This window comes from Dromiciops gliroides, chromosome 2 (assembly GCF_019393635.1).
Source record: "Dromiciops gliroides isolate mDroGli1 chromosome 2, mDroGli1.pri, whole genome shotgun sequence".
Lineage (NCBI taxonomy): Eukaryota > Metazoa > Chordata > Mammalia > Microbiotheria > Microbiotheriidae > Dromiciops > Dromiciops gliroides.
Genome location: NC_057862.1, coordinates 128,067,075 through 128,093,650, shown reverse-complemented (window position 1 = coordinate 128,093,650; position 26,576 = coordinate 128,067,075). Strand labels below are relative to the sequence as shown.

The 26,576-nt window shown below is 39.1% G+C and overlaps 1 protein-coding gene across 3 annotated transcripts in view; it reads right to left on the bottom strand.

Annotated features, from left to right (window-relative positions):
- The window catches only part of SLCO3A1 (solute carrier organic anion transporter family member 3A1), a 386,759-nt gene that overhangs the window by 116,040 nt on the left and 244,143 nt on the right, over positions 1-26,576 (bottom strand). The window lies entirely within an intron of this gene.

Sequence of the window (26,576 nt, the reverse complement as noted above, 5' to 3'; positions counted from 1 at the left end):
TTTAAAAGATGCATTACCATTTCCTCTGCTACTGTACACTTAGTATCACTGGGTTTTTCCATTTGACATGTATTTAAAACATCCTACATGTGTTGTGTCTCTCACCCTCTTCCCCAATAAAATATAGGCTTTTTGAGAAGAGGGACTGTCTTGCTTTTCTATTTGTATCCTCAATGTGTGGCACAGTACTTTGTAAAAAAAAGGAAGTACTTAATAAATGCTCCTTCCTTCCTTCCTTCCTTCCTTCCTTCCTTCCTTCCTTCCTTCCTTCCTTCCTTCCTTCCTTCTTTCCTTCCTTCCTTCCTTCCCTCCTTCCCTCCTCCTTTGTTTTATCCTTTCTTTCACATTAAAAGGTCAGTTTGCTCACAAGGGTCAGAGTTCCCTGTCAACGTTGGTTTTCCAATCTCAATTGGGTCAAAATTATATGGAAAACCATTCAATTCTCTTTTTGACTTTGGTAGTCAAAACCTGGGTGAGAGGGGAAAAGTTGTTCAAGGAATAATACTAATCCACATTTATAGAGTATTTTACAGCATTACCAAGTGCTTTCTTCCAAACAATCCTATGAGATAGGTAGAACAGATATTGTTATCACCATTTTCTTGATGAAGAATCTGAGGCTCTCAGAGGAGAAGTCTCTTGTCAGGGGCACATACCTTGAGTCTGAGATCACTTTGGATATCAAATATCTCCGTATTCCAGCTTCAGTGCTTATTTTTTTCTCCAGACATCTATCATGTCTAACTTTTCTAGTAATCTATTCACCTCTTTCACTTCTTTCTTATTTATTTTTTGGCTAGATTTATCTAATTCTGAGAGGGGGAGATTCAGATCCCCCACTAGTATAGTATTTCTGTCTAATTCCTCTTGTAACTCATTTAACTTCTCCTCTAAGAACTTGGATGCTATACCACTTGGCGCATACATATTTAATATTGATATTACTTCATTATCTATAGTACCTTTAAGTAAGATGTAATTTCCTTCCTTATCTCTTTTAATGAGATCTATTTTTGCCTGCACTTTGTCTGAGATAAGGATTGCTACCCCTGCCTTTTTTACTTTAGCTGAGGCATAATATATTCTGCTCCAGCCTTTTACCTTTACTCTGTGTGTATCTCTCTGCTTCAGATGTGTTTCTTGTAAACAGCATATTGTAGGGTTCTGGTTTTTAATCCACTCTGCAATTCACTTCCGTTTTATAGCAGAGTTCATCCCATTCACATTCACAGTTATTATTACTGACTGTCTATTCCCCTCCATTCTATTTACCCCCTTTGTACTTTTCCCCCCTTCTTTCACCCTATTCCTCCTCACCGACGTTTTACTTCTTACCCCTGCCTCCCCCGATCTGCCCTCCCTTTTTATCACCCCCCTCTCTTTTCTTTACCCTTTTCTCCCTTGCTTTTGTCCTCCCTTCTATCAGTCCCCCCTTTCCCTTCCCCTTTTGTTTCCCTAAAGAATGAGTTAAGTTTCTTTTTCCCAATGAACGTATATGTTATTCCCTCTTTGAGTCAAATCTAATGAGAATAGGGTTGAAACAATGTTCCCCCCTCTTTTCTTTCCCTCTATTGTAATAGGTTTTTTTCCACCTCTTCATATGATATAATTCATCCCATTCCACCTCCCCTTTCCTCTCCTCCCCATAGACTCCCTTTTTAACCCCTTAATTCTTTTATATCATCACATCAAAGACAATTTATATTTATACCCTCTATATAAAGTCCTTCTCTCTGCCCAAATACATTTACAGTTCTTAAGAGTTATGAGTATTATCTTCCTTTGTAGGGATATAAACAGTTTAACCTAATAGGGTAACTTTTTTTTCCCCCTCTGTTTACCTTTTTAAACTTCTCTTGAGTCTTGTATGTTGAGATCAAATTTTCTATTCAGTTCTGGTCTTTTCACCAGGAAAGACTGAAAGTCCCCAATGTCATTAAATGTCCATCTTTTCCCCTGAAAGAAAATGCACATTTTTGCTGGGTAATAGATTCTCGGCTGCAATCCAAGCTCCTTTGCCTTCCGGAATATCATATTCCAAGCCTTGTGGTCCTTTAATGTTGAAGCTGCCAGGTCCTGAGCAATCCTGACTGTGGCTCCATGATATTTAAATTGCTTCTTTCTGGCTGCTTGGAGTATTTTCTCCTTCACCTGATAATTCTGGAATTTGGCTACAATATTCCTTGGAGTTTTCCTTTTGGGGTCTCTTTCAGGAGGTGATTGGTGGATTCTTTCAATGATGATTTTATCCTCTGATTCTATGATATCAGGGCAGTTCTCCTTAATAATTTCCTGGAATATGGTGTCTAGATTCTTTTTCTGGTCATGGCTTTCAGGCAGTCCAATGATTCTCAAATTGTCTCTCCTCGATCTGTTTTCCAGATCAGTTGTCTTTCCAATGAGATATTTCACATTTTCTTCTATTTTTTCATTTTTTAATTCTGCTTGACTGATTCCTGGTGTCTCATGGATTCCTTATCTTCCAACTGTCCCACTTTAATTTTTAAGGCATTGTTTTCTTCAGTGAGATTATGCACCTTTTTCCATTTGGCTAAGTGAATTTTTTAAGGTATTGTTTTCTTCAGTGAGATTATGCAGCTTTTTTTCCATTTGGCCAAATGAATTTTTTAAGGCTTTGTTTTCTTCAGCTTCCTTTTCCAAGCTGCTGATTCTTTTTTCATAGTTTCCTTGTTTTGCTTTCATTTCTCTCCCCATTTTTTCTTCTACCTCTTGCAATTGATTTTTAAAATCCTTTTTGAGCTCTTCCAGGAAGGCTTTTTGTTCTTGCGACCAATTCACCTTCCCTTGTGAGGCTTCAGATGTAGCCAATTTGAGGCTATTGTCCTCATCTGAGTTTGTGTTGGCTTCTTCCCTATTGATACAGAAGCTCTCAATGGAGAGGGCTCTTTTTTGCTTCTTACTCATCATTGCAGCTTATTTATTTATTCTTTAAGTTGAGGTCTGCTCTGGGGGCACCAGGGTCCCTGTTTTGGGGTTCTTGTGCAGGGGTATAGGTGCTGTGTGACCGGGCTTTTACTCTGAGGCCTTTATGGTGTGTGGAGATCCCCCGCCCTGCACTTCCTGTCTGATTGCGCTCGGCCAGCCAGGCGCCAGACCCAGGCGTCTGATCTCGCCTGACCCGTTAGTCTCCCTCCTGGCCGGTGCAGGTAGGTTTTTCCACTGTCCTTGGCCACCAGATTTTTGAACCAGGTTCCGGGAGCCTCAGTTGTCTGGCTGTGGCCCGCAGCTCCTGCTGACTTGCCCCGACCCCCACGGCGCTGGGTTGCTGCCCTGCACTGGGCCTCCCTTTTGCCCGAGTCAGACCGACCTTTTCCTGAAGTCTTCTAAATTATCTCTGGTTGGAGGACTGTGTCTCTCTGTCTCTTTGCAGGTTCTGTAGTTTCAGAATCCGTCCAGAGGCTTGATTTAATGTTCGTTTTGAGGGAACAGGAGAGCTCAGGCAGCTTGCTGCTTCCTCTCCGCCATCTTGGCTCCGCCCCCCCAGTGCTTATTTTTTAAACTTGTTCATGTTTTCTCTCAGAGAAAGAAGACAAAGATCTGATTTCTTCCTTTATCAAGGGGATTTTGATCATAACTTGGGTCTTTTGAGTTTAATGTTTTAAAAGAGAAAGATGAGAACTTGATTGTTGGAAACTAGGAATTGAGATTTCCTAAATTAGTACCATCACCACTGTGGATAGCAATTTTATTTTATGTCTTCTACAGGGGGGTTGCCTATATAAGTTCTGGCATTTATTAACTTGGCTCTTGAATAATTAGTTTCTGAAGCAACCAGCACTAGCTGTGGAGCGTACAGATAATCTCAAAGCCCTCCAATCCCACATTTTTTTTTTGGAGTGCTAGGGCACTTGATGTGCTCTAGTCTTCTGGAACAGATTATTATTATTTTTTTAATTGCAAGAGGCAGTGTGGCAGAATGGAAGAGCATAAGATCTGGCATCAGAAACACTTGGCTTCAAGTCCTGCCTCTGATATATACTGTGTGAACACCCATAAATCATTTAATTTCTCTATGTCCTTAGCAGAGGGTACTCTTTAAGACTATTAGAAGTTGTCAAAGTTTCACACATTGATAAAATCACTGATCCAGATTCTGTCCACCTCCGAAATCAATGTCATCCTTTATTATGTATAGTACTCAAATACTAAAATGGATCTGCAATATTATTATTGTACAGCCTACAGCATAGATCATAAACCATTCATGTCCACATATCCTATACAATGTTTGACTAAGGAACTTCTTCAGTTCACCACAAGGAGTTTAACCAACTGCCTAGTGGGCATTGAATAAGGTTCTCCCAGCACCAACAGCTAAACTCATATCTACAGAAAGTCTAAAAATGGTGTGACTTTGAAGACCCTCTGTCCTCTTTTCTCCTCTGCCACCATATTTCAGAATCACAATTGGGAGCTTCTGAGGACTAATAACTATTTTGCATTTCACTTTGTTTTATGGATCGAGTAAACTTGAGAAATCTTATCATTTTTTACTATTAAGAAAGTAATATATTATCATCTTTATGACAATGACTTGTCTTTTGGTATCAGAATGAGACTTTCTGATCAGAAGGTTTTCTTATCAAGAGGAGACTAACTCTTGTATTCAGCTGTGAAGTCTAAAACTGCTTAGAGGTAGTGTTCAGTTTATTTTTTATAAGAATGGATCTGTTTAAGGGAAGAGAAAAATTTAAGTGACACCCACCCCACTTTCCCATCCCTAACATTTATCCGGCCTTCCATACAGTAGGCAGTCAATACAATAAATGCTTGTTTGTCGATTGAGTGGATACTGCAATACAAAAAGGGAGGAATAGACAAGACCAGGGTCGATTCAAAGTTCTCTGATTAATGGTATTATCTTTGAAGTGAAAAAAGTGAATGAATCAATGAATCAATCTCTCAATAAATAAATCTTCAAAGAACAGATGAGTGACTTTTCTCCCCACTTTCCCATCCTATTCTCCAATAGCTACCCTGACTGCGAAGTGAGAGAAATGATTGAATGAATGAATCGGTCTCTCTCTCTTTCTAGTTAGTGGCAGAGATATGACTAGAGCCTAGGTCTCATGTTTCTTAATTTAGGACTTTTTGTACTGCATCATTCTGTTGTAGCTATCATGGCTTAAAAGCTGATGAAGGTATTAGCGTTTGGTCCATCTGGGATATTTTCAATTTAGTTGACGATTTTTTCAAGCCTTGGCCCTCTAATTATTTAGGGATGTGTGTCATCCCAAATAATTCTCCCCCAGACAGTCAGACAGACATACACATGTGCTCCCCACTCCCACACTATTTTAAAGATAAGTACAGCAAGATTAGCCCCTACCTTCATTTTTCATGAGTCCAGACTCTCCTCTAATAGAAAAAGCTCTCCTTGCTCTAGCTACGACCTGCCTTGTTCTGACCTTATTATTAACAACTCCATTACGCCTCAGAAAAATGGGAATGAATGGTGTTCCTTGAACCTTCCCTGAGTTTTCCTCATTGCTCACTTCAATTCTCTCTGCTTGAAATGCTATGGTTCATATTTCCACCTGTCAGTATCCTTCTCACCCTTCAAGGCCCAGCTGAAATGCCAACAACTCCTTCATGAAACATTTTGTGATCTTCGTAATTGGAAATCCACACTCCTTCTTCTGAACCACTGGTTTGTTTGTGTAGAACAGCATTTACTATCATGTTCTGTCTTTCAATAAGGTTACTTGTCCTTAACCCTTTACTAGATTATAATTTCCTTGAGGACAAAGACTGGGGTCTTATTCTTAAAGGATAATGAGAGTATGACTTTACAGGTATTTGAAGCTGGCTTTCCCAATGCCATCCTGCACCTTTCCTGCAATTTATAGGTTTGGAGACTCACCCAGAACACTGATACACACTTAGTGTTTGTCAGAGGCAAGACATGAAATCAAGACTTTCTGTCTTTGAGGCCATTTCTCTATGTATAACCCAATACTGTCTTTATTCTGATACTAATTAAAATGACTGTCTCCTAGGCCTCCAATGATCTCTTAATTGCTGTCTTACTCAAATCCCATGTCAAACCAGAGGCCCTTACTGATTCTTTGAGAATGACTTATCCAAGTACATATTTCTCCATTGAATGTAAGTTTCTTGAGGGTAGGAAGTTTAGAAACTTGGAGGGTTTTTTGGGGGGGGAGGTTCAGGTTTTTTTTATTTGTTTTTTTTTTTCTAATTAATTTATTATTTTTTTTTTTGCGGGGCAATGGGGGTTAAGTGACTTGCCCAGGGTCACACAACTAGTAAGTGTCAAGTGTCTGAGGCTGGATTTGAACTCAGGTACTCCTGAATCCAAGGCCGGTGCTTTATCCATTGTGCCATCTAGCTGCCCCCTATTTGTTTTGTTTTTAATCTTTGTTTTCTTAGCATGTAGCATAGTAACTGACATTAACTTTAATAAATGTTCATTGAATTGAACTGAATTAGATTATTCCTTGTTTCATATTCCATAGCTACCAGCAGTGTCTTGAATGAAGAAGGTTCTCAGAAAGTGTTTTGGTGCAGAATAATAAATCACAAGTTGTTGGAGCCCTAATTCCAGCATTCTCTTAGTTTAGGTTGGGACAAAATGAAGCACTCGCAAGTCACTGAACAGTTAACAGAAAGAGGTTTACTTTGCTCTATCACAGCAAGGTTACATGACAACCCTCCCTCTGTCTCCATATGGAAACAAGGATGGTCATGGGGGCAGGATATGGTGAAGGAAAGGGTGACTCATCCAATCAGGAGAGGTCCCAAATCCTCATGGCTGAGAACTTTTACTGCCCTTAGATGACCGGGGAAGCTGCATCAGGGAAGATGGAGACAATGAGGTCCCTGGGGACAGCTTTGTTTCCTTTCTGGAAAAACTAATCGATGTTGCAGGAGAGAAAGAGAAGAGGCCTGGGTCTATTCCATGGACAGGGAGGATCAGAGAGGGAAGAAGCTGCTCTCAAGAAAGCTACCACCTGAGGGCCAGCTTTGTCTCTTTTTTAGAGGGAAGGAGAAGGGGTGGGCTTTGCCCACATTTTGGAGAAATGCTGATATATAGTACTTCTATCAGCAATGGATAGAGTTCTTTAAGGTATGCAAAGTTCTTTCCTCACAGAAACTGGGTGAAGTGGAGCAAGTTTTATTATTACCATGAGCATCTTGTACTGGTTTAGTTTGGCTAGGTAGCTATAACTAACAGAAGAAAATCTATGTTTCTTTTACCTTTAAAAAAACCCTCATTTGAGCTGTCAACCACATCATGACTGATTTTTCCCTCTAAAGTAAATACACCCAGGTAACTCCTGAATTATCTTTGTGCTTCTGAGAGAAATTGGGAGAAACCACTGCCTGCCTATATTCAGTGGGGCAAATCACATCCACCATGATTATTGGTCTCATGGGGTAGCTTGATGAGTATATTTTCTGTCAAGTCAACAAACACTTATAAAGCACTTGCTATGTACAAGGCACTATGCTATGGAAGGAAAGAAAGGCAAAATCTGTCCCAGCTCTCCAGAAGCTCACAGTCTAATGGGGAGATAAAAAAGTTAACAATTACATACAAATAAGATATCTATGGGATGAATCTAAGATAATCAACAGAAGGAAGTTACTAGCATTAAGGAGAATTGAGAAAAGGTAGAATTTTAGCTGGGACCCAAAGGAAACCAAGAAGCAGAAATGAGAAAAGGAAGAGAATTCCAGCTATGGGGAACAGCCAGTGAAAATGCAAAGAATAGAGAGAGAATGTTTAGTTTGAGGAACCAATCGCAAGAAAGGCGAGTGTTACTGGATCATGTGGAAGGAAGTAAAGTGGAAGAAAGTCTGGGAAGATAGGAGGGAGCCAGGTTATGAAGAGCTTTTAAAAGTTAGAGGAGTTGGGGGCGGCTAGGTGGCACAGTGGATAAAAGCACCGGACCTGGATTCAGGAGTACCTGAGTTCAAATTCGGCCTCAGACACTTGACACTTATTAGCTGTGTGACCCTAGGCAAGTCACTTAACCCCACATTGCCCCGCCAAAAAAAAAAAAAAGTTAGAGGAGTTTTTATTTGTTCCTAGAGGTAACAGGCCTTTCTGGGTCAGAATTTCCTTTAAAGGACTGACTTGAAAAGATAGCTTTTCTTTCTGCTATCTTGTAGATTAGGTACAAGTGAATGGATGTCAACTAATTGGAATGAAACATCAATAGTCAGTTTAAAAAAAAACCCACAACATAACAAAACTATTCAATTTTAATTTTACTTTCTCTTTTTTTTTTTTTTTTGAGGGAAGAGACACCCTTTCCACAATTTCCTTCTATGTCCTTTCTCACAGACATTACTTATGTAGATCTGCCACACCCTGTCTGTATGCCAAACCACAGGGAAATTCCTCAATTGAGGAAATCTAGGTAATATGCGGTGGAGCTTTTAATCCATCTGAGGTTGCCTTTTAACATACCGATCTATCTGTCCTTCAGATTTCTTCTCCCACTTCCTTAATGTTTTCTGACTGTCTCATTACTTGTTGGTTTAAATGAAAGAAAAGAGACACTCTAGTGAAAGATTAAACAAAGCTATTCATTGTTTCTCTCTTTCTAACAACCAGATGGCTTCTTCCTCTCACCCATGTCCTAATGTTTACTTGTCTAAATGCTGGTTTCTCCCAAACACAGAACCTCTGCCCTGTTAAGAGTTTGCCATTTGGTCTAGATGACAAACTGTCCTCTTTCAACTTCTGTTGCTTTCTCACTAATATCTGTTCAAATCTGCAAGTAAGAATTTTATAAACTTGCCTTCTTTCCATTCACTACAGTATTTTGTTTCTTGAGCTGCCCCACTCTGCTGGAAATTTGTTGCTGTTGAGTCATTTTTTTTTTCAGCCGCGTCCAACTCTTTGTGACCCCATTTAGGATTTTTGTTGGCAAAGAAACTTGAGTGGTTTTCCATTTCCAGCTCATTTTACAGATGAGAAAACTTAGGCAAACAGGGTTAATTTACTTGCCCAGGGTCACACAGCTAGTAATTGTCTAAGATAAAATTTGAACACAGGACAATGAGTCTTCCTGACTAGAGGCTTTAAGTTCTGTCCACTGAGCCACTTATCTGCCCCCTGTTGAAAATATCTCTGGGAAAAGTACTTTGGGTTCCTTTATGTTTGTGGTCACATTGGATTGATATTCCTGTGGTATTTCAACAGTGCCAACTCTAAGACTGGGAAGAGAACAAATAAAATAAGACAGAAGGAACATGGGACAGTAAAAAGTCATCTTGATGTGTGTTTGGGTTTTTTTTTTTACTTTTTTTTTTTTAACTGCAAGTAGGGTTAAGGGAGAGCAGGAATTAGTGATAAAAGGGAAGCTTTAGAGTACAGATTTAGTTAATCTAGACTACTTTTCACCCATTTCTTCAGTGAAAGGATTTCCTTTCCCTAGTGATTCATATTCTGACTCATTTGCAGATTCATTTCAGGAAGTCTGTAAAGGGCTCCTGAGCCTTTATACAGGAAGGTTGAATACAAAGGAAAATTTAATTATTTGACCAATATTACTGTTATTAACCACCAGCTATCTCTCCCCAGAGCATGATTCTCATTCTCTGTTGCTCTCCCCCATGCATTGTGGTGACCTGTTTAATTTAGATTGAAGATTTTATGAGCCTTAATGTTGCCTAATCCTAGATCCTATAGTGGCAATTGTGTGAAATAGGGAATGAGGTTGGTTCTCTTCTTTTTCCTTCCCAAATTGGAGTCAGAGGATGTGTGTTCAAATCCCATCTCTGTCCCTTGTTAGCTGTGTGACTGTGGGCAAGTGATTTGGGCTCTCTGGGCCTTTTTCCTTATTTATAAAATGGTCTAAATCAAGAGTTCATAACCTTTCTTGCTATGGACCCATTGATATGCTAAAGCCAGATAAAACCAAATCAGGAACTGATTGTTAAATTGTTAGTGAAAGCATCAACAAATCAGAAATCAGCAAAATCTACAAAGCAGGGCTTGATATATTATCTTGGTCATTACCTAGACAAAAGAGTGATGAGAAGGGGCAGCTAGGTGGTGCAGTGGATAGAGCACTGGCCCTGGATTCAGGAGTACCTGAGTTCAAATTCGGCCTCAGACACTTAACACTTACTAGCTGTGTGTCCCTCGGCAAATCACTTAACCCCAATTGCCTCACTAAAAAAAAAAAAAAAAAAGCGATGAGAAAATACGAATTGTAAAGATTAAACTTAAAAATGTGTTGTGAATACATTTTTTACCCCAGATAGCCAACTGTAAAACATTTACTAGCACGCTGCTTTGTGGGCCCCTTTGGTACTTAGTGACCCCTATAAATTCCTTCTCAGAATAATGTTTTAAAATAAAATACATAGGATTGCATTGGAAACCAATATATTGGGATATAATTATCAAAATATTAAAAATAAACTAGTACATGGACCCTAGGTTAAGAATCCCTGTGTAACTCGATGAACTTTAATCTCTAAATCTCCAATCTCTTCTCCTTATGTCAATAGTTCTCTTCTTCTGTTGACACCTGACCCTTAGCATGAGTTCCTAAAGTTCCATGTACACCCAGTGAAGATGCTGTCCTCTTCTGCAGGGTGGTGAAAAACCAAAGTAGGTAGCCCTCCAGAGATATTTCATTTTTATTCATTCTGCTCTCTTGCTCCAGTCATGTAAAAGCCATCCTGACAGCTGATTCCAAGTGCCTGCAGCTGTTAATTAATGAGGAGAAATGTTGGGATGATTCCCTTTAATGTTGAGTCTCTGTTCTGAAAGGGATCAAAGCCATTCCAGCCTGAGCAGTTGTATCAAGTGTTTGGAATTGTGGGGTTAGAGCACTTTTTTTCTCTTGGATTTCTATAGCATCTCAAAAATGAATAATTGATAATGATTTGCACCCGGTTGGCAATATTATGCTACCAAATGAAGCTTAACTTGGTGGTATAGTTTGGAGGGTGAGTGAATAGAGCTCTATAGACTTGAAGTGCTGTCTTAATTAGGTTTTGATTCTGCTTTTCCATCTGAAAGGGAAAATAGATCAGGATAAGCTGTTTGATTGATATTTTAAAGTGGGAGTTAGGGAGGGTCAGAAGAGAAAGAGGGGGGGAAGATATCCCCATGGCATGAAGTATAGTAATTGATTTGTCAAGAAATTCTAACTTGCACTTAATTTGTGAAGACTTAAAAATGCTTTCTCTTTTCATGACTGTTAGTATTAAGAAATGCAGAGTGCTTTCCAGAGAACATCTGACTTAGTCTTCCAGAATTCTTAGGAGGCAAAAGGTGGCAAGTACTAATTACAAAGCTTCTGTGACTTAGAAGGATCCATGCTTGGCTTGTAGTCTCTTTGGCTTGGAACCAGGAGAAATATGGGTTTGATTCTTTTGACCTTTGTGATCTTGAGTCAAGTCAGTTAACCTCTCTCAGACTAATTTTTCTCATCTATAAAATTTGGATAATAATGTTTGTCATACCTAGTTTACAGGATCATTGTGAGGATTAGACGAGATATGACAGTGATACAAGCTACACACTTGGTGGTAATCGCAGGTGACACTGAAGGTGTTGTAATAACAGTGGTTTTTCACTGGCTCATGCCCTACTTTCCTTAATCTTCCAAAAGGATGTATTTTTCAAGTGAATGTAGTTTTCAAGTTTCCCACCAGGGGTCACCATACTGGTGCCATAAACCCAGTGGTCTCCTCAAGGCTTCTTTCCCAACACCCTCCCAATACTTATATATGGTATGAATAAGCAAAACAGGAAGACTTAAATGATGCCTCAAAACTGCCTCTGAACCCATGTCACATCTCTCCTCTAGTGCCTCAGGTCCTTGGGCCCCTGAACACATTTGTTAAGGATTATTATATTTCACATTGACTGTGGGGTTGTTGTGCTTTTCAATTCTCAAGAGAGAAGTTACCAATCCAAATTTATGTCCCTGCATCCAAAGGGGTTTTTATAAAATGCCCCTTTGGCACCTGTACCATAGGAGTATTCATGATATGTAAATCCAATGGCAAGGAAACAGAACTAGACATAAAGTGGAATGAATGAGTCTGTGGTAAGGGATTGGGTATCTCCATCATCTGTTCACATTCAGACAACTTTGGTGAAGTTTTTTTAATTTGTTTTTCCCTCTGGAAATACAAACAACTACTTTTTCTTTTTTTCAGATCTATTTAATATTGGAAATGATAAAAGACCCAAGACATAATCTAATGTTTAGTGAGGGAGATAATAATAGTAACAATAATGATAATAATAATAATAATAGCATTTATATAGTGCTTTGACATTTGCAAAGTGCTTTACAAATAGTATCTTATCACAACCCCTTGAGGTAGGTGTAGTTATCCCCATTTTACATATGAGAAAGCTGAGGCTTACAGAGGTTAAATGGTTTGTCCAGGGTCACCCAGCTGATAAGTGTTAGTAAGTGGCTGAGGTGGAATATTGACTTCCCTGACTCCAAGTCCAGTATTTTTTTTTTTTTGTGGGGCAATGAGGGTTAAGTGACTTGCCCAGGGTCACACAGTTTGTAAGTGTCAAGTGTCTGAGGCTGGATTTGAACTCAGGTTCTCCTGAATCCAGGGCCAGTGTTTTATCCACTGTGCCACCTAGCTGCCCCAAGCCTAGTAATTTTTCCACTGCCTCACCAGATTCCATAACATCTCACATCTCTTCCATGACCTGACTCTATGTCTAGTGCTCTATCTGCCATACCACTAGATTCCATAGCATCTCTTTCATATCACTTCCAGGACTCAGGGATGAGTAAAACATTCTCTCCAATTGTAATAGAATCACATTTTCTCTGAAGACATCTGTGTCAATGCATACCTAAGCAGGGGATCTTCTCTGAAGGACCTTTAGTGAGGGGGCATGTGGTTTCCCTAGGAATAGCTCTAGAAATGGGGAGTTCCACAATAACAGTAATTGACATTTATATAATCCTTTGAGAATTATTCAGTTCTTTTACATACATCATTTAATTTGCTGTGAAACAAAAGAAAAGGTCTCATAGATCTAAAATTAAAAAGGACCTCAGAAGTCACTTATACCAGTCCTTTTGTTTTAAGGTGAGGAAACTGAGGCCCAGGAAGGTTCAGTGACTTGACCATAGGTTTCTAGGTAGTAAACACCAGAGGTGAGAGTTGAACTTAGTTTCCCTAACTTCAAAGTCAGTGCTCTGTCCCCTGTAGTGTCCATTGTCCACTCGATCCCTCCTTTTCAAATACTTGAAAACAGTTATCCTTTGCCTTGTGAAACTATACCTTCACTAAAATATCATTGGTATCAGATTAAATACAAAATACTTTTTGATAGAGTGTCATGTGTGAGTTGGGTTTTTTTTTGTTTTTTTTTTTTTGGTAAGGCAATTGGGGTTAAGTGACTTGCCCAGGGTCACACAGCTAGTAAGTGTTAAGCGTCTGAGGCCGAATTTGAACTCAGGTCCTCCTGAATCCAGGGCCGGTGCTTTATCCACTGCGCCACCTAGCTGCCCCCATGTGTGAGTTTTTAAAGGAATCATAGTACTATGAAATCTAAAAAGACCTCTAGCTTTTTAGGTTGTTGTTGTTGCTTGTCTTTCATTCTTGAAGAGGACCAATGATATCATGAGCAGGTCTTGACTTTTGAATGAGTTGGATTTGAGTAAGGCAGATTGGTGTAAAGTTTGATATCATCTTGATCTCTCCTCCAGAGTCACTGAAGTCCAGTGGCAAGACAAAGGTCGAGATGACTGGTGATGGCCCAGAATGCAGTCAGTGACCTTGGATTTTTTTAAATGATGGTCTTTCCAGGTTTCAGTTTGTCTGAGGCCACACCCATTCAATGACTTAATGCTAGTTAAGAATTGAGACAAAACATGGCTCAATTCACCATCCCAAAGATATCTATGGAGGCAGGAAGACACTCAAGATTTTCTCACCAGAATAGAAAACAATTGCTATTTATACTCATTCTAAGCCATCAATACTGAAATAATGTACCAGATTCCACATGTAGGACACATGGGAAAACATAGAGTCTCACAGAATGAGATAGCATGGTTGGATTAAAGTCCACATTAATAGAAAAAGTAGCCAAATTGCTGAGATGCCGGATTATTTGAAATACTGACCTAAATTTTCTATTAATAATAAACTTACAATGTTGGTACTGAAAGAATAGGGGCAGCTAGGTAGCAGTGGATAGAGCACTGGGCTTGACTACAGGAGGACATGAGTTCAAATTTAGCCTCAGACATTGACTAGTTGTTTCACCCTGGGCAAGTCACTTCACCCTCTTTGCCTTGGCTTCTTCATCTCTAAAATGAGCTGGAGAAGGAAATGGTAAACTATTACAGAATCTTTGCCAAGGAAACCCCAAATGGGGTAACAAAGAATTGGACATGGCTGAACAACAACTGAACAAATTACTATTCTCATTTTATGGATAAACTGAGGCTCAGAGAGCCTAAGCGACTTGCCCATGGTTCTATAGGTAATGAGTATCAGAGGGAGGATCTGAACCTGCTCAAAAAAATACAGGTCCAGAATTCTTTCAGCTGCCTTTCAGGGCAGCTCATTCTACTTTTAGATAGTTCTAAGGGTTAGGAATTTTGCCCTTATACTGAGATCAAATCTGCCTGTTTGCAATTTCTACTCTGAGCACTTAGCTTCTCCTTTAGGAGCCAAAAATCCAAGTCTGATCTCTTTTCTAAAAATTAGTCCTTCATATACTTGAAGCCATCAAACGTGTCCTTCTCAGTCTTCCCCTTGGCAAGGCAATGTTCTCCGATACTTAAACTGATTCCAGTAATGAAATGGTTCAGAAATGCTCTTGCTTTCCTGCTTTTCCTCCTCTGGGAATGTTCCAATTTGTTGATGTTCCTCCTAAAATGTGATATCTGAAATGAACATGCTATTCTGATGGGGTCTGACCAGGGCAGAGTAAAATGGTACTATAACTACCACCTCCATACTTGGACACTACATTTCTATTAATGAAGTCTAAGTTCTTATTAGCTTTTTCAGCTCCTGGATTTTTCTGGTGACTCACTGCATTTTCAGTCCACTGAAACCATTAGCTTCTTTTCACAGGGACAATCTGTCTGCTTCTGTCTCCTCTGCCTTGTACTTCTGTACTCATGAGCAGATGACTACCTTATGAGAGCAATGCATGATGAAAGACTGAGCATATAGAATCCAATGGCATCATCAGATAAAACTTACAACAAAGTTGATGACACATACTTAATTATAGGAATAATAATAATTATTATTTTATGTGGTAATTAGCCATGCATGATAATGGTGGGAAGACAAATTTCACTGATCATAATATTACCCAGGGCTAGTCTTGCTGATACTCTAGCTACTATTTTCTTACCTCATATCCTTCATGGCAAAATTTTCTAGTTTGGTGGGATCTTCAATGGAGGGAAGGGGGGAGGAGCTATAAATATGCATTTTTTCTTCTCAGAGTTAGAACACTCTGAGTAGAAGTAATTTAAGGGAGGTCCATTAATATCTTTTCCTCTATCTATATTGACTGAAATCTTACCCATTAGAAGCACAATAGGGTTAATAAGCAGTGATATTTTAGAGGATAATGGCTGACTATCTATTATAACAGTAATAACTCATGTTTACATGATGTTTTGCAGTTTAGCAACTGCTTTCTTTATAACCACACATGCAGTGTAGTAGGTAGCCATTCATAGGTAGATGTGGGTTATTTTCATTAGATGACTTTCCTTATACCTAAGGGAATGGAAATTTTTATGGAGAGGAAGACCCCCCCCCATTAAATGTGAAGGAGATTCTGCATTCAATTTGGAAGGTATATGGGAGAATATTGACCAGAATCTCCTAAGATGAAAAGTCACAAATGGGTTGAGATCTACCATGATGGATGGAATACCTGCATTATTCATGGGATCACAGATTTATTGAGATATTGAAGTATATCCCCTTACCAGTTACAAATCTAATTTTTCTAGGAAATTACTTTTAAAACAAAAATAGGGAGGTTGGATGGTACAGTGGAAAAATCACTAGATCTGGAGTCAGAGAAGTTGGGTACAAATCCCAATTCTATCATTTACTACCTGAGTGACCTTCAACAAACCACTTGATCTTAATCTTCCTCATCTGACAAATGAGGGGATTAGACTAAATGTCCTCTAAGATTCTTTTTAACTCTAAATCTATGATACCACCCCTGTGTCTTTGCCAAGAAAAGCCCAAAAGGGGGTCATGTAGAGTTGGACATAACTGAAACAACTGAACAACAACAACTAAGGAAAAAAGTGCACCTTTAAACTGAAGGTAACAACAAAGTTTTTCAACCTTCTAATAGTATAGTTGACTTTAATTAAAGGGCACCGGTGGTAAAGAAAGGACCCATTCTTTAAGTAGAGTTAATTGATTATTCAAGCTAGTGATTATCTAATTTGTAGTTCCTCTATTCTCGCTTTTCTTTATCTTTCCTTAGGACAAAATAAGTAATGTAAACTTAAGTCAATCCTTTTGACTTCCTGTTAACATCTATAAGGAAGGCTAGGAGAAGAAAATAAGCAAGCTTTCTAGAATCACACCTGCTACTAGAAGGCTTTCCAGTGTGTGTGTGTGTGTGTGTGTGTGTGTGTGTGTGTGTGTGTGTGTGTGTATGTGTATATGAGGCATATGTATATGTGTTTATGTGTATGTGCATGTATATGTGTGTATGCATGTGTATATGCACATTGTATATATAACATACATACAATGTATATGTGTGTGTATATAGATATATGTAGCAGGTAGCCTTCTCTAGCAGTAGAAATATATATGCGATAAATATGCAAATTTTATATGTGATATATGTTCCACATACATATCACATATAAATTTCTCATATATACTCACTGTATATACATACATGCATACACATATATACATATATGTATTGGAATATATTGGCTTTCCCATATATATGCATGTGTATATACATGTATACGTATATGGGTATACATGTATGTATATATGTGTATATCTGATTTGTGTATAGTTTACCTGTTGTGTTTCCCATTAGACTGTGAGAACCTTGAGATGAGAGATTGACTTTTGCCTTTCTTTGTATTATCCCCAGTGCTCAACCCAGTACCTGCCACACAGTTGGCACTTAATAAATGCTTATTGACTGATTATATCCTCTTCTGGTTGTCCACCATGTCCAGAAAGAACTCTCTTCACTTCTCTCTACTTAAGGAAGTCTTCCTTTTCTTTAAGGCCCAGCTCAGTGTCACCACCTTGAAGTGATCTGTGATCAGTGATCTGATCTGATTGTCTAAATTTGAAATGATTGCTCCCTCTTCAATCTTCTTATGGCTCTCAATTTGTATTGATCAGATTAAAACTTGTATTATAATGATTCGCCTATAAGTTTTTCCACTAGACTGTAAGCTCCTTAAGGTTAAGAGCTGCTATTTTTCATCCTTCTCTTCCCCATATCTACCATAGTGCTTCATGCTGGGGATCATAGTCCCATAGAATTTTGAGTCAAGAGAGCTTTAGAGATCATCTACCTGGTCTAGAGCCCAGAGACATGAAGTAACTCGCTCATAGTCACATAGGTAATAGGGAGCAGACCTACGAGATGAATCCAAGTCCTTTGGTTCCAAGTCATTTTTCTCCATTAGGCTTTATTTTTTAATAAAATATTTTAAAAATAACTAAAAAGCTGAATTCATTATAAAATTTGTCTAATTTGAGACTCATCCAAGGGTATATGTCCAAAAAGACCTTGTTATGAGACAGATTGCAGCAGTTCAACATGGACATGGACATGGAAAACAATAGTATTGTGAGTCTTCAGTCTTATCTCTGATTTTATCTCAGAAACTACTTGCAAGGACACTCCCTCTACCAATGTAGACCAACAACTCTTTGGCATTTCAAAGTTGCCAATCACAGAGGCTTCACCATATTAATTAAATTAATAACAAATACATTATTGGTGGCCAGGTAGCATAGACAGTCCGTATGTACTAACTGTGTGATTCTGTGAAAGTCTTTTAACTTGTGTCTGCCTCAGTTTCCTTATATGTAAAATTGGGATAATAATAACACCTACCACCCAGGGTTACTGTGAGTATCAAATAATATAATATATGTAAAGTGCTTTGCAAGCTATTATTGTGTGCTAGATATTTTCATTAATTAATTAAATAATGGTTGGGATTATTTGTGAATTTCAAAGATTTATGTTCTTAATTACCACATATAATTGGCTGTCCTTGTTCTCATTTCACCCCATTTGTATTCTTAAAATAAGATCCTGGCACTTATTATGGAAACTCTTGTTCAAAGCTGGGTTAAATTTCCTCCCAACTTTTAGCACAATAGTTAACACAGGGTCTTGGGAAAGAAAGGCAACTAGGTGGCTCAGTGGATAAAGCACTTGGACCTGGAGGGAGGAAGACCTGAGTTCAAATTTGACCTTAGACACTCACTAGCTGTGTGGCCCTGGGCAAGTCACCAAACTTATGTTTGCCTTAAGTAACTGGAAAAAGAAATGGCAAAAATTCTAGTATCTTTGCCAAGAAAACCTCATACAAGGTCATGAAGAATCGGATATGAGTGAATGACAAACCTTGGGGAGTAGGTGGCTATCTTGAAGAGATATTTTTAGCCCTTTAGTTCTTGCTGTACTTTTTTCAGTGATCTGATAACATGGCCTGAGATGATAGTTTCCTGGTGGTTTCTCCTTTTTAGCCCCTGATCTATAAATCATCTGTAAAGTTGCAGAGGTTTTAGAAATAGCCCTCATATGAGCTGAAGGAAAGAGTGCCTGCTCTCTGCATGATTGGCACAGATTGTCATCATTCCCACCAGGCAGTGATACATCTGGGCCGGGCCTTATCCAGCCTGCAAAACCACAACTCCCTCGCCCTGTGGTTGAATGGCTTTCTAACCAACTGGCAGCTCTCTGCATTTGTGGGCTTTGAGCTCAAAATGCCCCATATCCTCCACATAGGGCAAATGTCCCTGCTCAGAAATAAACAGTGGATGATACTAAACCAAGTTTGAAAACTGGGACTGAGAAGTATAGGAAAAAAGCAAGAGTCAGAAATTTGGGACTTATATTGAATTACTTGAGTTCTTGGTGGGGGGAGGGAGGGATGAAGAGAATTTGGAACACAAAGTTTTAAAAAACTGATGTCAAAATTTGTTTTTATATGTGATTTGGGAAAATATAAATTCTAAACAAATAAAATAAATTCCAGAAATTTGGGATTATAATGGCATTTCTATTAAGAAGCTTTGTTTAAGTATCAATTTACTTATCTGCAAAATAAAACAACTTAGCTATCTGGATTTGGGGTGAGAGGACCTGGGTTCAAATCCTGACTCTGAAGCTTACTATCTTTTTGATCATATACAGGTCACAGCCTCTCTCAGACTCAGCTTCATCATCTGTTGATCTAGGGCTTCTGCCAGTGTGCTGAGTTCCATTTAGAAAACCATCTGAGTAAAGGCCTCCTTCAACTTCCCAAACCCTGCAGGCCATCACCATAATCCTCTGTCCTTCGTCACTGTACCCATGTGGACAGGTGCTCTGCCTGGGAGCAGCAAAGGCATACACCCTCACCCCAACACTCTAATGAGGATGTTGGGACAGATTTATTTTACAAGCTTCAGCTTTGTCCCTCTGCCAAAGCTCACAAATCCTAACCTCCTGCTCTTGTAATCCCTGTCATTAAGAGCAGACTTCTGCCTGGGCAAAAATCCCTTCCCTCTGCTACCTCTCCATCTACTCTCATCCTTGTACAACTTGGTCCTCTCTTCCCCCTGTCCCTAGCCTCTTCATTCTGATCCTCCCACTTTGCCTTTCGCAGCTCTGTACCACTGTGAAGGAACTCCCTTTGTCCTCAAACTCTCCATCCTACATTCAATTATTTACTTATTTATTTGTTTGCTTATTAATGAAAGAATGAATGAATGAATTCATTTATTTAATCACTTCTTTATTAATTTATTCATTCATTTATCCATCCATCCATCCATCCATTTATTCATTCATTCGTTTGTTTTCTAGCTAAAAGTTGACTTCTCTCTAAAGATGGCACATCTGTGGCTGCGCCTTCCAGTGCTGGCCACTCCTCTCATTTCTCCTGAGTCCTAAGGCTAGGATGAACAGTCCCCATACTGCTAGCTCCCCAAAGTTAGTGAATTTCTATTCAAGCATCACTGGATAATCTCTCCTTTCACAAAAATGATCCAATGATTCCCTATGGATTCTACCTCCGTAAAATCTCTTTTATCCACTTCATCTTCTTTACTTACACTATTGCCACCATAATTTAGGCCCTTATCAAGTCTTCTCTTTTAAAGAATAAACGTTTTATTTATAATTTGGGGTTCCAATTCCTTATCAAGTCTCACCAGAACTTTTGAAATAGCCTCCTAGCTAGTCTTTCTACTCTCTCACCTTTCCAGGCCATTTATTCAATATCTATCCTTCCCATAGTCACCAAAAATAATCTTGCTAATACTTATGTCTGGTCATGTCATTAACCTGTTAAATCAATTAGTCAGCAAGCATTTATTAAGTGCTTACTTTGTACCAGACACTGTGCTAAGTGCTGGAGATGCAAAAAGAGACAAGAGACAGTCCCTGCCCTCAAGAAACTTACAATCTAATGGAGGAGACCACAAGTAAATAGGTTGGTTTGTTGTTGTCCTTTGTTCTTGAAGAGAACCAAAATGACAAAAAGATATGTACACAAAGCTATATATAGGACAGGTAGGAAATATTTAAATGAGGGAAGGCACTAGAATTAAGAAAGTTTGGGAAAGGCTTCCCATAAAAGAAAGGATTTTAGTCAAGACTTAAAGAAGCCAGGGAAGGCAGTAGGTGGAGATGAAGAGGAAGAACATGTCAGGCATTCAGGACAGTTAGAGCAAATACCCAAAGCCAAGAAATGAAGGAGGCCAATATCATTGCACAGAAGAATACTTGGTAGGAATATGGTGGAAGAAGAATGGAAAGGTAGGAAAGGGGCTAGATTATGAAGGGTTTTGAATGTCAAACGGAGGATTTTGTATTTGATCCTGGAGGGAGTCACTAGATTTTGTGTGTGTGTGTGTGTGTGTGTGTGTGTGTGTGTGTGTGTGTGTGTGTGTAGTGATAAAGATGAACCTGTGCTTTAGGAAATCACTTTGGTGGCTGAATGAGAGAGATGGATTAGAGTGGAGAGAGACTTGAGGCAGGTAGATCCACCTTCAGGCTATTACAATAGTCCAGGCATGAGGTAATGAGGGTCCACACCAGAGTGGTGGCAGTGCCACAGGAGAGAAGAGGGGCACATTAAAGGGCTGTTGCAAAGGTGAAAGCAATAGAATATAGGGTATGGTGAGAGGACAGTGAGGAATTGAAGATGACCCATTTGGTTAGTGAGTAATATTAGGGGTTTGAGGGGGAGAGTTTAAAGGAAAGATAATAAAAGATAATGCTTAAGAATAAGTCAATGGATCTCTGTTATTTATCAGACAATACACAAACTCCATTGCCTGAAATTTAAGGTTCTCCATATTCTATCATATCTAGCTCCAGTGTACCCTTCCAGTCTTATTTTCATTATTTTCTCCATTCATTCTTTGGTCTCGCCAATAGCTCACTAATCTTATTTTATGCTTGTCTGCATCCAGACCTTTATGCAGGATGATCTCTTACACGCCCCTCATCCTCTCCATCCCTCCCCCATCCCCTTGCTCCTGAAACACACTCCCTCTTCATCTCTACCAGTAAGAATGCTGCTTTTTCCTCAAGGCTGAGCTCTGCTGATTCACCTCTCCCCGCCAGATGAAAACATTCTCTCTATCTCTCTCTTGACCAATTTTCTTAGGCCTTACATCTTATTTGCTTTCCTTCTATGAATTCCTATTTGTGTTGGGATTAGATTTTGCCATTTGTGTATGGAAAATATTTCCTCCTTCAATTGTAAACTTCTTGAGGTCAGGGACTGTTTCTCTCGTGCCTTATGTCAACTGGGAAATAGCATAGTTTCTTGCACAAGATAGTCACATAAATATTTGTTCAATTTGTTATTATGCAGGTGGAAAAGGTTTAGATGGATGCTCAAAGAAAACTAATGCTCTGTTTTGCTCTAAATAAACCCCATGAATTTCTAGGCTTAGCATAAATAGTATAATTAAGTATAACTCACTATAAATAGGTGATATTTTTCTCACATATTAAAAAAGTGAGGTGAGTACTTAGGAACAAAAGGCTTATCAGGGACAGCCCTTCCAGCCCCTTCAGGTTATGTGAAATGAGGAGCCTTCAAAAGATGGAAGAAGGGAAGTAATCCTTGAGCTGGTTTATAATCTACTTATCTATGTATGCAGATTTCATGAGTGAGAAAGTTTAGATTCTACAACCATTCAAAATACCTTCCATAAGAAAGCTCTATCAGAGTTTTTCCCACTGTAAAATAATCAATTTTTGGACAGTAGCATATTCCTTCATTCTTCGCAATCATTTATACCTTATTATAATTAAGTTGATCAGATTCCTTTCTAAGAGTACTTTTTGTTTGCTTGCTTTTTGGAGGGAGGACTCTAGGTTCTGGGTTCTGAAATGGGGAATCAATATCATAAAATTTTGAAAGATGGAAGATTATCATAGGAAATAATCTAGTCTCACCACCTACCTCATGCAATAGAGCTAAACCTTAATCCAATGGAGTGAAGTTCTAATTGTTGAATTTAGGCATCAGTAAATAGTTGGTGAGATATTTTGGCGCTGGGGTAGGGGTAGACTTCCCTTCTTGCTTCTGAAAGTATGCCACTTAGGAGGAGGGAAAAAAAGCACTAAAAAGATCCTGGGGAAATGGAAAGCAAACTTTTCTCATTTCCTAATTTTACTCACAGTTTAGCTATATTGCCTGAACTCACAGATTCTTCAGATGATTCAAGGTTATTTTCACATTCTTGTTCTTTTTTGCCATCTCCCTAGTGATATCACTGGTCCTCTTCAAGAACAAAGGACCACCACCACTAACAACACAAGAGATAACCATTCCCCACATCCCTAACCTTTCTCTGAAGTAGGCTTAGAAATGCAAGGTGGGAGAAAAAATGTACTTTAGGACCTAAGGAAGGATAAGGTGAACATACCTGCAGTATCTAGAGTTAGTTGGTCTTCCAAGTTGCCTCATTTTTATCATGAGGCTAAATGGTTTCCAGAACAATGGAAGATTCCCATTTAAGTGTTGAGATAGGATACTGAAATCAATCATGGAGTATTATGGCTGGAGAGCTAGGGCAACAATATGGCATTACCTATGTACATACAAGACAGGTGCTGCTATCAGAAAGATCTGATTCAAGTCACACCTCTGATTTAGAGTGTCTTTGAGTAACTGGGAAAAGCCCATTCCCTTTGTAAAGATTCAGGCACTCTCTAAAACTTTAAGTTTACATTGTTAGAAGGATTTGCTCATTTGGAGTTCCTGATGTTGATGAAATCACAGGTCCAGTTTAAAACAAAACAAAACAAAACTGGGAAGCCTGTTCATTCTCTGGCACTAAATCTATCTATGCTTCTGTCAAAGATGTTATGATAGGGCTTGAGGGCAACTTGTTCTTTGGTGAGTTGGCTGTTGTAAACTTGTAAGATTAGGAATTAGTCAGACTTCAGAGGAACTCTGTGCCACCTTTTAGTGGCTTCAAAATTGGTCCAAAGGCCTTAGAAATGGGCCAAAAGGCTTAAGGCAAGTATAGTTGTCTGCATGAAACCCTTTGGTCCCACTAATTTGCCCAGAAGTGATTCCCTTCAAACTGCATGGACACATTGATGTGGGAATGATAACTAACACAAGCTTACCTCAGCAAATGTCAGCATCATGCCCAAGGCCAGGAAATCAAAGTAATGCCAGATGCTGTCCCCCTCTTTTTTATACTGGGATAATCCCTTGATTGAAGATTACATTGAATGTCATTTCTGTCAGTCCCTTGGGCTAATGTTGTATTTCCCTAACACAGGACACTTAGATGCAAGGGATGGAAGTCTAAATTCCTGACCCTGGTATGCTCTTGGCTTGAACTAATGCATTGTGGGATACTTGTTCTTCTGCTCAGTCTTTGGGAAATATAAGTGCCAAGGACAGAGAAGCTATTCTGTATCACTTGCCCAAAATACCCATGGCACTGAAAGGTAGGGACACTTTTCCTTCAGGTTAGTTTATAGCTTGCTGGACACTACTGAATGGGTCTTAATCATATCTCTTCTCTATACTTTTTGTTTAGTCACCCAAATAGATTTTTCCTTCCTCTCTCAGACTTCAGAAGCTATTTCCAGGACTGAATCCTGTAAAGGCTGTCATCTCTCTGGGAGTTCTGCCTTTGCTGTGTCTGTAGCTCTCAGAGATTCTCCTTTCTTAAACTTTCTCATACTTGAAGGCAGAAGAACTGCCCTTTTCCATTAAGAGAAAGACAGGTAAAGGATACTAGTGATGGCTGGTGATGGTGACAAGTCACTAGAAAAGGTCACTGTAAATGGGAATCCTTTCTTTTCCTTCCCAAAGTAGAATATGAAATGCAAAGGAAAAATATTGAGCTAATTCACATAAAATGATAAGCTAGTAAAATGAAACTCTGGGGTGGGATTCAAGGCAACAGGGCTCTGGGTAATAATAGAAATGACTTTGTAAAGAATCAGTAATGCTTTTCAAATCATTTTGTCGCTTTTCATGATAAAGTGACAGACCTCACTGGATCAAAGAAAGTCTAGCTGAACTTTCTATCTTGGTTCAATGGATAGATCACTGGATTTGGGGCCAGAGGACTTGAATTCAAAGAGTAGCTCTATCCCTGATTGACTTCATTTTTGTGACTGTGAGCAAGTCACATAATATGTCAAGTTCTGCATTTCCTAATTTATAAAATGAACAGGTTAGACTAAGTTCTATTGTCTGTTTCAGCTCTCAATCCATGATCCTATGAACCTTTTAGCAAAACTGACCATCTTATTGTGTCAAATGGAGTTATCAATACCTTTTGGGGAAAAGTCGACCCCAGTGGCTTTTAACCTATTTGGATGCAACCTTCCAAGATTATTGAAACATCTCTTCCATCAGAGAAGGTATGATACTGGCAGATATATTTTATCATAGCAACATCTCCCGCCCTCCCAACCCCACTCAATTAGACTCCAGGAGCTCCCTATCACTTCCAGGATCAAATAGAAAATCCTGTTTGCCATTGAAAGCCCTTTACAACCTGTCCCCTTCCTCCTTTTCTAGTCTTCTTAGATTTCACTCTCCTCCATGCAGAAGCATCACCTGTCACATGACCCTCCATCTTCAAACTCTATTCCTTTTTGTTGGCTGTTCTCTTTCCTCACTTCCACTTACTAGGTTCCCTGGCTTCCTTCAAGACTCAGCTCAAATCCCAAAGGATTTGAGGAAGGAAGCCTTTCTCTTCTTCCCCCACCCCCAGTGATGTCACTCTGAGATTACCTTCCATTTATACTATATAGAGCTTGTATGTATATAGTAGTTTGCATGTTATTTTTTCCTTTAGAATGTGAAATGTTTGAGGACAGGAACTGTTTTTTGCCTTTCTTTTTGGCCCTAGCTTGGCATATAATCAGTGCATATTTGAATTACCTTCATCAGTGTGTGATTTTGCTTCAGCACTCTATTTGGCATTTCAAAACAGCATGGTACAATTTGGTAAATTTAGAAAAATCGGTTGCCCAACAATCAAACATTTAGAAGGTAATTACTAGGTACGTACTGTGTATACTATTTCAAATCTAGACTTAGATACTAGCTCTGTGACCCTGGGCAAGTCCCTTAACCCCATTTGCTTCAGTTTCCTCATATGTAAGATGAGCTGGAGAAGGAAATGGCAAACCACTCCAGTATCTTTGCCAAGAATCCCCCACCCCATGGGGTCACAGAGTCAGACACAAGTGAAACGACTGAACAACAACAACATGTACCAGGTGCCGTAGGTATAAGATAACTACAAGTTATGTCTCCTAACTAGAAGCTTTGAACTTAGTAAACCACAAAACCACTCTCTGCTCTCAAGGAGCTCAGAATCTAATGAGGTGGCAAAAGTGAACACCTATGTACAAAGACAAATACAGGATAAACCGAGATAATCAATAGAGGAAGGCACTAGAATTATGGGGAATTAGGAAAAGCTTCTTGTAGAAAGAAGCTAGGACTATAGTAGAGACTTGAAGGAAGGCAGGGAAGCCAGGAGATGGAAGTAAGGAGTAAGAGGTTCCAAGCACTGGGAATAGAAAGTGAAAATACTTAGGGTTGAGAGATGGAGCATGTAGTACAAGGAACAGAAAGGTGGCCAGTGTCACTGGATTGCTTAGTGTGTGTGTTGGGGTGGCTGGCTGAGGGAGGTGTACATAGAATACATACTCTAGGTGACAAGATATAAACAGGTGAAAATAACTAAGGACTCAACCAGTAGACTGTAAGGAGGTAATGCTGTAGGGTAGAGAGTAGGAGACAAAGGAATTAGAGAAGGGGAAACCCCCCACAAACAATGCCTTCTTGGATAGTATAACAATTCAG